Source organism: Molothrus aeneus, chromosome 3 (assembly GCF_037042795.1).
Source record: "Molothrus aeneus isolate 106 chromosome 3, BPBGC_Maene_1.0, whole genome shotgun sequence".
NCBI classification, from domain to species: domain Eukaryota; kingdom Metazoa; phylum Chordata; class Aves; order Passeriformes; family Icteridae; genus Molothrus; species Molothrus aeneus.
Window position 1 is genome coordinate 55,373,942 of NC_089648.1, and position 14,282 is coordinate 55,388,223.

A 14,282-nucleotide genomic window follows, 5' to 3' on the forward strand; every position below is an offset into this window, starting at 1 on the left:
TCTCTTCTTTCAGAAAAGAGGTTATTTGAGTCTGCTGGTCTGGTTAGCTTTTCTGTTCATCATGAAAACACAATAAAACCACTGCAACTCAAAACCAAGGCCAAGCAGCACACTTGAAATGAAATGGAGATCAGGAAAGGGGGAAAGTTTGTGCAAATAATTCACTCTAAGGTCACTAAGCAAATACTTTGCATGCATTTGGATATGCACAAACTTCAAGCTAAATAAATAAAATTATTTCCTGTGTGGAAGATGGGAATGTACAGCCCCTCCGTGCTTGTGGATAAAAAAATATGCGAGTAATTAACTATCACCAAACAAGACAGAGAACTAGTGTACTGAATTTAGGTCATGTCAATTATTTTTCTCTAATGCATGTTAAAACATGTAACCTTATTCAAATCTTGCTATTTTTGGAAAAGGCTGAAGAGGAATTTCTGGTCTTTCCTCTTGCAGTCTCCACAAAACGTTTTTCTACTTACAGAGACTGTTCTCCCTTGGATCCAAAGGAAAGTAAGATCTTACTAATGTTTGTCAGATGTAAGCTTTAATCTAGTGTTCCAGAGTCCTGCAAGTGTCTCTCTATTACAGTTATGCAATCTCAAAGCATTGGAGTCAAAATAAAGTTGCCATTCTTCTAAAATTTCATAAACATTTGAACATAATTGCATCATAAATACATATTACAAAATTATATTACAAGCCCCACTATCAGTAAGGTAAAGGAATAAATATTACTAATTAGTGGTCTAATATAGCATATTAGTATTCCCTCTGCAGGTCACAGAAGCCAGAGAGTCAATTAACATAATGAACCTTTTTTATTTTTTTTTTTAATAAACTTATCTATGCTACACTGGTTTCAACAGTAGCACTGCAAAGAAGTAGATTACCTATAAGGCATCAAGTTTTTCCAAATAGCAGTGTTTGAGTTGTCAGCCACTGAATGTCTGCTTTTATCAGAGAGAAGAAAAGACTCCTTTAGGTTGGCACTAGGAATCTTTCTTGTTGGAGAGGAGGAATCTTGCCTAAAGTTCTCTTATTTAATATTTTCTGTAGATTCTCCTTCCAGCCCTATTGAGAAGTTTTCTGGAATGTCGATTTGTTTCAGATAATCAAATTAGTGAAATCAGTTATTGCAATCAAGTTACATTTCCATGGCATGTAAACCTGCTTTTCCTACATTCCCAAGTTTCTTAGATGCTCCAAGACTGCCAGGCAGTGAGATTATATAAACAAAATTAAATCACTAAAAAATAAGCTAAAATGACACAGACTAACATAGGAAATCTCAGGAGAACAAAGTTGTCCTGGATCTCCCCCTCCCCACAGGGACACCATTGCTACACCATGAAAGTGGCACTTTCGCTTCCAAAGGGAGAGGAATCAAGCAACAGAACAAAATTTCAGCTACAGATCTTTAGCAAAACCGCAGTTTCAGAAACAAAGGCTAAAACTGAACAGTTAACCTCCCCTAACTGCTAAGGTGCCCCCAAAATTGAATTTAATTAGCATAAAACCCCAGTAGCGTGCACATGAGGAACACCCTCTCTCTTGGCTAACCCATACGCCAGGCCTGTTCAGCACAGTGACCTACTGCGGGTCTGGATACTAAGCAGCCTCATGGTTAACCTGAGGCACATTCACTGTACACCAATGGTAATCCTCTCAGTCAGAGGCACACCAAAAATCATCTCACATTTAAAACAAAGTCAAAGAAAAAAAATTAAAATAATAGTAAAAAAATTTACCCGGTAGAGTACTCACCAAATATGTTGCTGTTAGGTTGGGCAAAATGGAGTCACTTTTCCTCTCCTCTGTTGAGTCTCTGGCATTCTGCAGAAAGGAGAGTGGAAATTATGGAATTGGGATAAAAGGGAGCTCAGCTGCACAGCTCAGCAGGGGTCTAGGCCCACCTTGGTTTATTCCCCCTAAGTCACGCTCGCCGTACATATTCCCCCTAAGTCACGCTCGCTCTTCCCATTCTGTCCTAAAGAGCAGCTGAATAAAACATAGCACGGGCTGAATCCAGTTCAGACAAGCTAAGGAGTCAGATTTTGAATAGGAATTAGACACTAATGTGATTCTGAAAATCCCATTAAGAGCCTTTACCACCTCTGCCTACCTACATATCTTTAAAAATCTGGATCAGGACAGCTTGCCTGTGGTCATGCTATATGCCTGTGCTGAAGCAAGGAAGTACTGGTGGGTTCCCAAGCTCTAAACCCCAAGGGCTTCAGGCCACACTCCTTCTGGAAATTGTTAGAGCTGATTTTCAACTTAATTATCTTTAATGCCTGGAAACCTCTATCCAAATGAGCCCTTACTTCCCTGGTAAGCAACATCAGTGGCCTATAAAGCACATCAGAGACATGGGTCACTGTGATCTGTCTGGTACCTCCATCAAATCTAGGTATTTTCACAAGGTCAACAAAGCATGATAAATATCTGAACAAAAATAGTGTTTCTCCTACCAAACCCAGCTATTTAGGTAGAATTGCGGTGCAGCTTTTTCTTAACAAAATTTATTAGCCTGCTTTGAAGCCTAAAAATGGAGGATTTTTGATTTAACAAGGGAAAGAGCTCATTCCCTCTGCTAAACTTGTAACCCCTCCCAGCCTCAGCAGAATATCAACTGGAACTGAACAAGGATACCTTTTTTATTATTTTCATTTCTCTAAGACATTGCTTTACGTTTCCCTTTTCTACAGTATCCAACATTAATTCACCTCTCCTTCTGTGCTATTTTCGTGCCATGGACTGAGCCAAAGGTGACAGTGAAGAATCCACAGAAACTGAACATCAAATGTTCCTGTTCTTAACTTTCAAGAAACTATTTAATATCTTTCTTCTTTTTTTATACCATCATAAGGCCTGTTTATATACTTGAAATGGAAACAGTGCACATTCAGCTGCAATTGATTTCCTGTATGGCAAAATACCTCAGGCATTCAGCTGGCTGGGAACACTATGGAGGCCTCTCACCACCATCAGTTTTTTGAGACTGGGAAGCTCTGCCCAACGCTTGTTCTTATGCCAGAATAAATGAGAGACCCTGCTAAGTGTCCAAGTTAATTTGGTCTAGCTGACCCAAATCATAAACAGGCAAAATTTTTTATTTCAAAAACACATTTCAAAAATACTGGTCTATTTTTAACTTCAACAGTAATGCCATCAATTCAATCTTGCTAATGGGGCATAATGTTCATCTACAGATGAACACATTTTTAAATACAGAAAACAAATCCATCTGAAATTTTCTTTTAACAAAATATCAATATATTTGCCTTCTCCATGCTATCTTTATAGCAATAAATTAGCAGACAATTTCACAGACTAAAACAGTATATTTTTTCTTTTGATATCACTGAGTGACAGCTACAGCAATAATTTTATTTCCTTCACTTAGTTTTTCCTTTTAACAACTGAAGACAAAGAGCAGTCTCCACTAACATTTCGAGGAATCTGAAGAAGACTACATGAGTAGTCTCACCAAATTCCTGTGATCAGACTGTAACAGCTGTAACATTCAAATACCCAACCACCTGACTGTACTTCAGATTGTAAATTAAGCAAAACAGAAATGCAAAGTGCCCTATAATTACCATCCTACTTTCCACTTGTCATGTAAGTTTCCCTAGCCTCAAATCCTCCAGAGTCAAAGGACTCAATTTCAACTGCTTGAGAACCCAGTTTCTTTAAGAACCCTAGAAAAAAAAACAGACTACAATACAACCATTTAAATATACACAAATTTGTGTGTGTGTGTGTGTGTGTGTGTGTGTGTATATATATATATATATAAAATATATAAAATATACATTACATATAAGTAAATGAAAATCAGGAATCTAGATAACCCGATAACCCCAAAGAAGCCTAAACTTTTTACTGGGGCTCTCTTGTTTGACTGTAGTTTCATCAACAACAGTTTCTTAATTCTAGGGTAAAATTATTTGCCAAAAGCTGAGATATTCTCTAACCCCCAGCAGATACAATGGCCTTTCAAAACCTCTCAACTGATGATCTGAGACAGTGACATCCAATTTGACTAAAGTACAAGATCTTGGATGCTAGAGAATGTTCTATCAGCCTTCTTTAACTTTTCCAAGAAGGTTTTCTAATGATTTCACTATCCTCACACTATAAAACAGGTTAATCTGTAAGGAAAAAGAATTTTTTATGCTGTGAAATTTTTATATCAATTCAGTGGTTTATTTCTTAACCATCAGTATAAGAAAATTGAACACTTTTGTACTAGAAAAACTACCATGAAGAAAAGATGTTGCATGTTTCCTTCAAGAAAGTGATTAACAAATATAGCATCATTTGTCCTGTAATTTCCATTTCATTTTTTAAAAGTTTGCATGATTTAAAATAGTCTTAGTTAGTCTAGAAATATATTATTAACAGTTATTAACAAAAAGCTTTACTTCTTAATCACTTTTAGAAAATACATAGGGTTAAAGCATCAAGCAAATAGCAGCTTAAGAAGTGAAAGCACCAAAGAAACCTGCATTCAGATATTTAAACTGACTTGAACCATAATGTCTGGCTCTCCTGTGAAAAACACTTTGGAACTTGGGGTTCACACTGTAATGTTAAATTAAAAGCCTGTAAGATTGAAAACTATCTTTCAAAATGCTGTAAAATTAAGGTGCTCCTTTCAGGTATACTCTAGTATACCTGGGAGGCAAGCAAAATAATTTTCAGTAAGAGGATGGGTGCTTTACTTTATCCCTTAGGAGTCACTGAGATTATCTTTACCTCAGTTTCACTAAGAAGTGAAATGACACATAACCCTTGTGTCCTACTGACTCTCAGTGTGGTGAAAGCTAGCATTATCACTTTAGTCCAGTTAACGGGCTCCCTCAAATCAAGAGGTCTGAGCTTTGAAATCTCTGCTTTTAAAGAATTTCCTTATCCTGCTTCAGCCAGGCTAAAAGACTACAGTAAGCCAGAGCCACTCAACTACATGTAATTGTGTTCCACAAACTTACAGGTGAGAATTTGCTTCCATTTCAAGTAGGACATCAAGACATTCATTCCACTCATTGACATTCCTGCTCTCACCTAGTCCCCAGCCACACCTCACATCCATACAACTCCATCCCTACAACTTGGACTTTATTGTGCATTGGACTTAATAAAATTGTGTCAACACATACTGTAGCATTTTAAAACAAACACTCTTGCTGAACAATTCCACATACTGACCCTATAAAAAAGCTCAGAATAAAATTCTTTGTAGATGTTCACATGTGCTAGACAGCAAATCATTGTGCAAGTTTAATCACCAGAGAGGAGAACTAAAGTAAAAATTTATTTGACATGACTTTTACTGAGCTATGTGCCAGTTCCTAAAGCCCAGCTTTTCTGGCTGAGGAATGCAGTTTGCTGTTACAGGAAGGCCACACGCTGTAGCACCTTCTCACTGCACGACAGAACCGATTAACAGACGGAAAATGCGCCACATCCCAAGCAAACGGATTTATTCCACATGCAATCAGCTGAGAGCTTTCCCAGACACATTAAGCTAATTTCATGGACTAAGTTCATGCAGCGCTCTTGGAGTTTCCTTCACTCTACCCATTCACAACAGTGAACAGCACAAAGGTGAGTTGCATGACAAGGTCAACAGCTGAGTGATTCTTTGCCAGAACTTCTCCAGACCATCCCTGCTATGACCTCAAACTGTCCACTGGAAAGAAGTCAGCACTAGACAAGTAACTGTGACCCAGATACCAGAACTAATCACCCCCTGATATGACTCAATATTTATAATTAATAAATAAAAGGAACCAACCCAGTACATTTTCCTGAAATCCTTAGAGGATGGGCATCACTGATCCTCTATTAAATATTGAAAGAACTCTTTGTGCAACACTGACATTGATTTAAAGAGCAAAAGGGAAAAAACCCCATAACATTTAGTGGCAGACTCCTTATTGGTACAAGACAGCAGCAATGAAGAAGCATCCAGATGGCCCTAGCATCCAGACCCCTGTGGAAGGTCCACGAGCTCCATGATGCACACAGCCAGGGTGGGCAGGTGCATCTGTCAGGTATGTGTGTCAGCACTGTTCCCTTGAGATGAAAGAGACTCACAAGCAACAGATCTTCAGTAACAAAGGCTGATGACCAGCTTTTCTTCTGAAGAGAGCAAATGAGATCATCAGGTTTTGTTTTTTCAGAATTCTTCCTTGAAAAGCAACCACAGCCCCTATCCTATCCAAACAGCATGCAGTAGTGTCTGGAAGAAAACCTTTCTCCTCCATACCCTACCTGTGCACATCACAGGTCCCAGTCACATCAATGCTTCACCAAAACACAGCAGAAAAACAAACAAAAAAAAAAATCACCTATTCTCCTTACTTTGACCCTGTGGGAGTCTGGGTCAGTACTTATTCTGTGCTTTGGATGAACAAACTGCTTTAAAGGGGCCTGAGGAGTGCAAGAGCCAAATCTGTGTTTGAGAGCAAAGGTTGTTTATCAGCAGGATCCTCTGCTGCAAGGTTGCAGAAAGAACCTCTTCAACATGGATCCTTTTGGATCTGCAGTGTGCATGGCAGCAGCAGGACAGCCTAGGTCTAAGATGAAGAACACAAGTGACCCTGTCAGCATGCACAGCCATGAGTGAGGAAGCACACCTGTGCTGGGAACAGGCCACACTGCCAAGGAGAGAGCTGCTGCAGGTGAAGTGGCAAAGTGCAAACTGCAGTAACTGAGATCACCAGGATGAGTCAGCACCAAGAGATCAGCTCTAAAATCTGCCCAGCATGGCTTGTGGCTTAGCAAACCACTCTGTCCTTCACAAGAGAAAAGTGGGGTTTTCTTGGTGCTCTGGTCTGCACTTCCCTGCTGGCAGGCTCTAAGAAAATGGAAAACAATTCCTGAAGGGAAGGTCTGCAGAAAACTTGTCCTTTTCACCTCAGAAATATGCCTAGCACTGACTCTCCTAGCACAGATATCTCCAATACCAATTTAGGAACTGTGTCATCTAAAGAAACAGAGGAGCACAAGCATGCCAAGATGTTGCCCTACATATCAGAAAGAAACCTTAGAGATTAAATGGTCATTAATGCCCTCAGAAATCACTTACTTCCACTTAATAACAGATCACAGTATTCTAGAGTGGCCTGCCAAAACATCTACACTGTGCCTGATGCTTGGTACTGCAGGTAGAGTTTAAGAAAGTCAGCAGCTTTGCCCCAAAAATCTGGCAAAAACTCAGAAGATTAAATGAGTTCAAGCTCAGGAGGAAGAGATGATGGAGGCAATCTCATCATACCATAAAGCTCACAGTGCAACCAACCTGATAAGGCAAGGATTGTCAGAGGCTATATCCAGTGAGGAGTGGGCTAAGTGGTCCTGTCTGCCAGCAGGACACAGACAGAAACCCTTTTCAAGGCAGGAGGAGCACAGAATGACTAAGATAAAGCAAATCAGAGATTTATGACTTCAGATTCATCCAACATGAGAGAGACTGACAATTACCAGAAGAGACTGACAGAAAGATGTTACAAACCACATGCTGGTAGAGTATGAGGGAAGGCAAACTATCTCTCCAAATTCAGTAATGATTTATTGTTAAATACATCTTTGTCTACCACTCAAATAGGCTGACTGCTGATTCTTCAGAGAAATTAGTGCTTCCACAAGCAACTGAATGTGATGTGACACAAGCAAATGAACTATGATGACATCACTCACACACTGCGGTGTGACAGCTCCCTGAGCAACTTCACGAGGCCTGTTATCAGGATAGTGAGAAGGAACTGGAAACTAAACAGTGAGAAAGCTTCATAAGCACTTGAGTATGAAGCAAGCTCATCTTGGCAGCACCAATACTGCTTGTAAGCCAAACCCAAGTTTCTGCTATTAACTTGGTTTCAGTTTAAACCAGTAAGTGGAAAGCTCAGTGCATACTGAAGTGATAAAGATTACTGACATGCAAATAAATAGTTCTTCATCTCACCTATTTCCGAAATTATTTACAAAGAAGGAACTATCATTTTTCCCCCATATCAGACATCAAGGACACAAAGCACTATGTTACTTTATACTGAAGCACCACAGATCAGTGGCAGCAGCAGAAAGGAAGCTGCTGTCTCTGCCTTTCTGAAACATGTTGGGACATCAGCTATGGATCTGGACTCACTGGGGTAGACAATGCAAATACAGAAAAAGAAACAAAGACAGAAAGAAAACCCCCAAACAACACACTGATTCCAGTACACAATGAAGCTGCAGCAGACTGTGTATCTAATCTTAGGGGACCTACATGAGGGTAAACATTTTCTAAATACTTTAACAAACCAGAGTTTGCAGGAGGTTAGGGAGGAGACTTGTCTATGTTTACAGATAACTTTGCATAACACAAAGGGAAGGACAGGAGAAAGTACAAGCACTAGAGCCTATGCACTAAATCTAGGAGCTAGAGACTCCTTACGTGGGCTAATTAAAAGGCATAAGTCGACCTTGGAGGCAGATGACAGTGCTGGAAGATGTCAGCCATGACCATGAAAAGAAACTGGCTGTTACGCTGTTCCCGATACCGCTCCTTACGACAACCCAAACAGCCATCCTCTCCCCAAGGTTTTATCTCCAATGGCTGTGAGCAAGCAAATGAGCAGGTGATTCAATCACTCTAGCCATGACACACTTTTTATCTCTGCTCTGTACTTCCAGGGAAAGGAAGCACACATCTTATCAGCAGAAAACAGCAGCTGAGTGATACTAATGCTTGGAGCGTGATCCTGAAACACTGAATGGATACGAAGGTTCAAATATTTAAATGTTAGCATTCATTAAGTTAGGTTTTAAAACATCTGGGCAGGGCTCACAAGCAAGTTTCTACAGAATGTATGCTTACAGGAAGAGGCTTGGCACCACTTGCAGTCTGAAACTCGGAGCAGGCAAGCAAGGCTTAAAGGATTCAAAGTTAATTAGCACTGCTTCAGTTTAAAGTTTACATGGGAAACTGCTGCCAGCTCAATTTATACCTGTTCATTACCCTTATAAAAAACACATGCAGCCTCCACTAGCATAATCATCATGGTCCCAGAGAACATTAGGAAGCAGAACTAGTGGAGCTCATGTTGAGGAAAGAAGAAAAGAATCAAGTCAAATGCATGAAGTCACTCTTACAGATAAATTTTCAAGGTGTCACCTTGCTTTGTATTTTCACAGCAATGCTCTGCATTGTGATTAGTGAAAACACAGATAGTGACCACTCCCACATGCAGGTACTTCAGCAGGCACCCCAGTCAAGAGATGATAGTGGGTTTAAGAGTTGTAACATGACTTAGACAACTGCTTCTTTCAGGCCTCCTTGATAAGTATAAGTAGTTTTCCCCTCCATTTCCTTCCCCAGTCCTCCCTGACTAGGCCCCTTTCTCTTCCTGTATTTGTAATCAACTTCAAGTTAAACCTATTTCAGGCCAAGTTCATATAAACTCAACTTTTGGTGAATCAGCCTAGACTAACCTATTTGATACAACCACCATAACTAAAAAAAAAAAAATTAATGGATTTGGGAGACTTTAAGCACTAAGAGATAGTTTGTCACACACTTTTTAAAAAAAATTAATTAATACCAACAGGCCATACTGGTACTTTTAGTTATTATTAAATCTGTTCACATTCATCTTTTGTATTCTTATCCACACATATAAAAGACTCCTGTACTTAGAGTTGCAAGTGTTGCCACTGCACTAAGATTGACTTTACTCTTCATTCCCTTTACTCCTGTTCCCAGGCCAGTTTTGTGGTTTCACCACTCACTGTGGTGTGTGAGGCTTTTCTAAAGTGGAGGGGCAATCTAGGCTCCACATCCTTTGCATTCTAAGTTTACAAGAATAACACTTTCTTCCACTTTTTTTTCCTCATTGACAGTCCTACTAGCTACAACTTTGCATGTGCAGAGACAGTAATGCAGGTTCTCAGAATTAACCATTCAGCAACAGTTCTGCAAGCCTTTCAGTCACTCCAGACTTTGCTGAGGGCTGCAAAAATTCTTTTCCCCCACCTCCCCCTCTTAACTCTACAGAAACAGAATGTCATTTAGAGTAAGTAGTGGTAAGACATCCTCATTGTCCCCACCAGAAAAAAATCCAGTTTATTATAAGAGGATCACCATCTCTCCAAATGTCTTCAGTAGACATTACATTATTAACTTACATTTTTTCATATTTTATTATTCTATCTTCTATTATATATTCTAGATATATTATCATCTAGATATATTATTATTATATATTCTAGATATATATTATATATCTGTTCACTATATTAGGCAATTAAGAAATTTATGGCAAAGTAACTTAAAGCCATAATTAATTTAACATGTCAATAAAACATTTCTTTAACACAGCAACCTTCCTTCTCAACACAACTGAATGCAAAAGAGCATCAGATGCATCAGATTAATTCCTTTGTCCTTATAACTGCCACAGCTCTATACATGTCTAATCTGAGAAACACTTCTAAATGGAGCCTGCAAATGCCTCCCTTCATCAGCTTGGATGTTCCCATTATTTCCTGACCCAGCACATCTGACCCTATGGAGTTGGGGTGCATGACAGGGCCGTGCTGCCACCCAGAAATGTGGTCCCTCTTCTTCACAACCCCATGCTCCCAAGACCAAGAGCTGCAGCTCTGGCTTGGCCAGTAGAAACTTAGTGGTGCCCAGCAACTGCAACTGCTGCAACCAAGCATGAAGAAAATTAAGAAATAAATAAATAAATAAATAAAAGCCAACAGTTGAATGAGTCTCTCTGCTTTAACAACTGTGCTAAGTATCTGTTAAAATATTGCTATTTTGGAATTCTTAAAAAAATGAAGAGATAAAATAAAAAAGCTCCATCCATTCTGTAGTATCCTTCCCTAATAATTGCTTTGGTTTAGGATTGGTCTTTTTTAGTGACAATTTTAGAGATGACACCTCTGTACATAAACTTTTTTTCAATAGCAGTATCTCTGGCTAATCTGTGGAACTACTCTTCAAAATTAGTAACAGCAGATTCTGTAACTGTTTTCTTGATTCTTGATTATTTTTGGGTTGATCTCAAAAGTACCCACCAGTCTCTAAAAATTGTATGGGTGATGCTACCACAAAGCAAGATAAAATGGCAGAAGCCAATGTCAAATTACAGTTCTGTTAGTGTTCTATGGTTAGAGAAACAGACCAGCTTTGCATTGCTGAGTTTGCATTCAAAGACAATAAAGCACTACTTCAAGTAAATGCTTTTGTCAGTTGCTACAGCCCTATCTGGTTAGCAGGGCTTTAAAAAGCCTTTCCTGAACAGGAGCCAAGAAATCACAAGCATATGAAAGGCAGAGGACAACAGGTATACAACAGCCCAATCCAAATAAATGCACACAAGGAAGCTTTCAAACATGCGCACTGCTCCAAATGACTTCACAGAAATACTATCACCGGTGCCACATGAAAGACTCTGTCAGTGAAAGGTTCAAACAAACCAACCTACACAAATAACCTTAGCAAAAAGTACCCAAGCTCACTACGTGCCACTTATTAGGTAAGTAAGCAGGTATTTTCACTTCCCTTCTAGGGAACAACAAAGGTTTAAAATAAAATAACAAAACAAAACTACAAAGAAACCCAAAACACGACCCCATAAAAAAACCTAGACAAAAACACCCCACTTCCACACAGGAAGGTACCAAGTGCTCAGTTAGTTAGTTCCAAACCCTTTCTACCTTTTTCCATGGCCTCACAATCAAACACTTTTAGTCTCAAAGTATGCCTCTAGACAGTTAATTCGTAGTCTCACATCCTGCCCAAGGAAGAAGAACACATTAGCAGATGTCCTGAAATGTTGAGAGCTGCCAACAAAGTAGGTTCACTACTTGAAGATTTCCACTTAAAAATCAAGTCAATGCTGTCTTTGCAAGATGTTATCAAGTAAGACTATCAATTACAAACTGATTAGGCTACAAACCTATTCTTTTTCCTTTCTCTTTTTTTTCTTTTTTTTTTGGAAAATCAAAAGTAAAACAGCAAGAAAAATGACACCTTAACACCTAGTGTTAGAATCATAGCATGCCTTTGCAGAGATGCACTAAGTTGTGTGGCCACAGGTCCACATTGTTTGCTTAGGGCTCTCCAGATCTGTGAGAAACAGCCAGCATTCCCGTAAATGAACACATTTAAAACTGAACCTTTTATCAGAGTGTTTTGCACTATTTCTAGTTTGCCAACTGAGAACACAGAGCAGAAGTAGAGTCCAAGTTTAATAGCTAAGCATCTGCATGGACCCGAGAACAATACCAATATTCATTAAGAGGCCAATCTCAAACTGCCTTCTCATATTTTCGAGACAAGCACTCTATTAATACATTTCCTAACCTTAGCATAACTCTTATGTTTTCATCCCAAAGCACCCACACACACATTGGTGAAGAGTTCCCAAAATTATGACAACTACGTGCCCTACACACACCAGGGGGAAAAAACCCTAAAAATAAATCTCAAGGAAGCTATATATTGTGCCTTGCCAACCACAGTGAATTGTACAGCCAGAAGTTGCTACATCCAGATTTAGCTTCACACAAGCTAACAGGATTCCTTTATAAATTTAGCTAGAGGCACGGGCAACAAACGCTTGTGGAAATTCGAACCGCAGTTCTCCAGCAGCAAAGACTGCTCCCTCCAAGAATGAAACAGTAGCAAAAGATGACTATTAGTAGGCTCTTATTACACAGCTTTCAAAACACCTTAAAGTCATCAGGTTCTCTAGGCAGTGTTATTAAACTGCTGAAGTACCAGCGAACATTAAAGAAAAAAGCAAGGCCACAGCTCTTTCTGTGCCTGCCAATTAATAATCAAAGGAGGAAAAAAGCCAACTAGAGAGAGACCGTATTGGAAACCAGCTGAACGTTCGCCTAAGTTTGTTTCAGGTCCTTTTCCCTCATACTTGGAGCAGTGTGGCTTGTGAAGAAAGAAGGAAACGAGTGCCTCAGGTCTGTCAGTCCTAACTGAAGCATGAGATCTGAAGGGCTTCTCTTCCAGCAGGAGCGACTGGGACACACGACCCGCAAAGCAAGGAAAAGATGAGCACAGGATATGGGGAAATGCACACAGGATCCTATAGGGCAGCTCTGCCCCACTGCCTCGCCACAGAATCAAAGCTCCTGCTACTTAACAATAGATCAATCATATTTTTAAACCTCTTCAGGCCATACTTATCACAATCCCATTTACTTTAAAACATTTTTTAAAATAGAGGATGGGTTTTGGGGGTTTGTTAAAGCATCCCCACAAAACCTGAGGCCCTATGGAATTTTATCATATTTTAAAAGAAGTACCTTCTCCCTCGCCGCAGAAAGTCGATGAAGCCCCCAGGCTCGGGCTGAGCGGGTGCAGCTCGGCCAGGCTGCCCCGGCGGAGCACAAAGCGGCGCGGCGGCCGCGGTGGGAGCCGGGCGCACGGTGCCTGCGGCGGGCAGCGCACAAAGGCTGCGCTCACGGAACGCGCTGCGCTGCCGAGCCCCCGGCGCGGTCTCGGGGGCTGCGGGACACCGGTACCTCCCGTCCCGCCCCGACCCGGGAGCCGCCGCCCCCTCCCCGGCGCGCCCCACCGAACAAAGCCCCCGGCAGCGCTCACCGGCAGCCTTTCGCCGTCTTCTGCCCTCGCCCAGCGCTCCTCCTCCCGCTGGAAATCCAGGCGCAGGGGTGCGGTGGAGTGCGGGAGCTTACCCCGCTCCGCAGCACATGCAGCGGCTGCCGGGTGTCCGCCCCGCAGCGCCCGCGGCCGCGCCCCGGCTCACTCCGTGCGCTGCAGCTCCGGGCAGCCGCTTAATCGCCAAACTTCCTCCTCCTCCTCCTCCTGCCGGCTGGGCAGAGGAGTCTGTGAAACTCCCCTCCTCCATGCAGCTCCCGCAGCCCAGCCGCTGCCTCAGCCCCTCCCCGGGGAGGCCTGGCCCGGCTTTGGGCTGGTGCTTGCTCTGCTCTCCTTCTCCTTCCCCTCCCTGCTCCGCCGCCCCCCAGCCCCCGAGGCTGGGAAAGGGGGGAACAGAGATTAACCACTCGGATTTGTCTCTGGAATGGAGCCAAAGAGAGCAGTCGGATTACAGCCCCGGGAAGAAGAAGGAAGGAAAAGGGAATGGGGGATGAAAAAAAAAATAAAAAATCCGCTACTGTTTTCACGAAGGGAAAAGCGCTGGGCTCTCCTGCCCTCCCCCGTGTGTCAGGTCACAGCCTCTCCGCCCGGCTGCGAGCCCCATCCCCGCTCGCCGAGCTGCCCACCGGCTCCTCTC

The 14,282-nt window shown here is 41.5% G+C and overlaps 1 protein-coding gene across 1 annotated transcript in view; it reads right to left on the reverse strand.

Annotated features, from left to right (window-relative positions):
- Positions 1-13,806, reverse strand: part of PLEKHG1 (pleckstrin homology and RhoGEF domain containing G1) — a 125,864-nt gene extending 112,058 nt beyond the window's left edge. Inside the window, exons 1-2 of the mRNA XM_066546969.1 lie at positions 13,631-13,806; positions 1,768-1,836 (exon numbers count right to left, since the gene is read on the reverse strand). The gene's annotated coding sequence lies outside the window, so the exon portion shown is untranslated. The remainder of the gene's footprint in view (positions 1-1,767; positions 1,837-13,630) is intronic.
- Between the last annotated feature and the right edge of the window lie 476 nt (positions 13,807-14,282).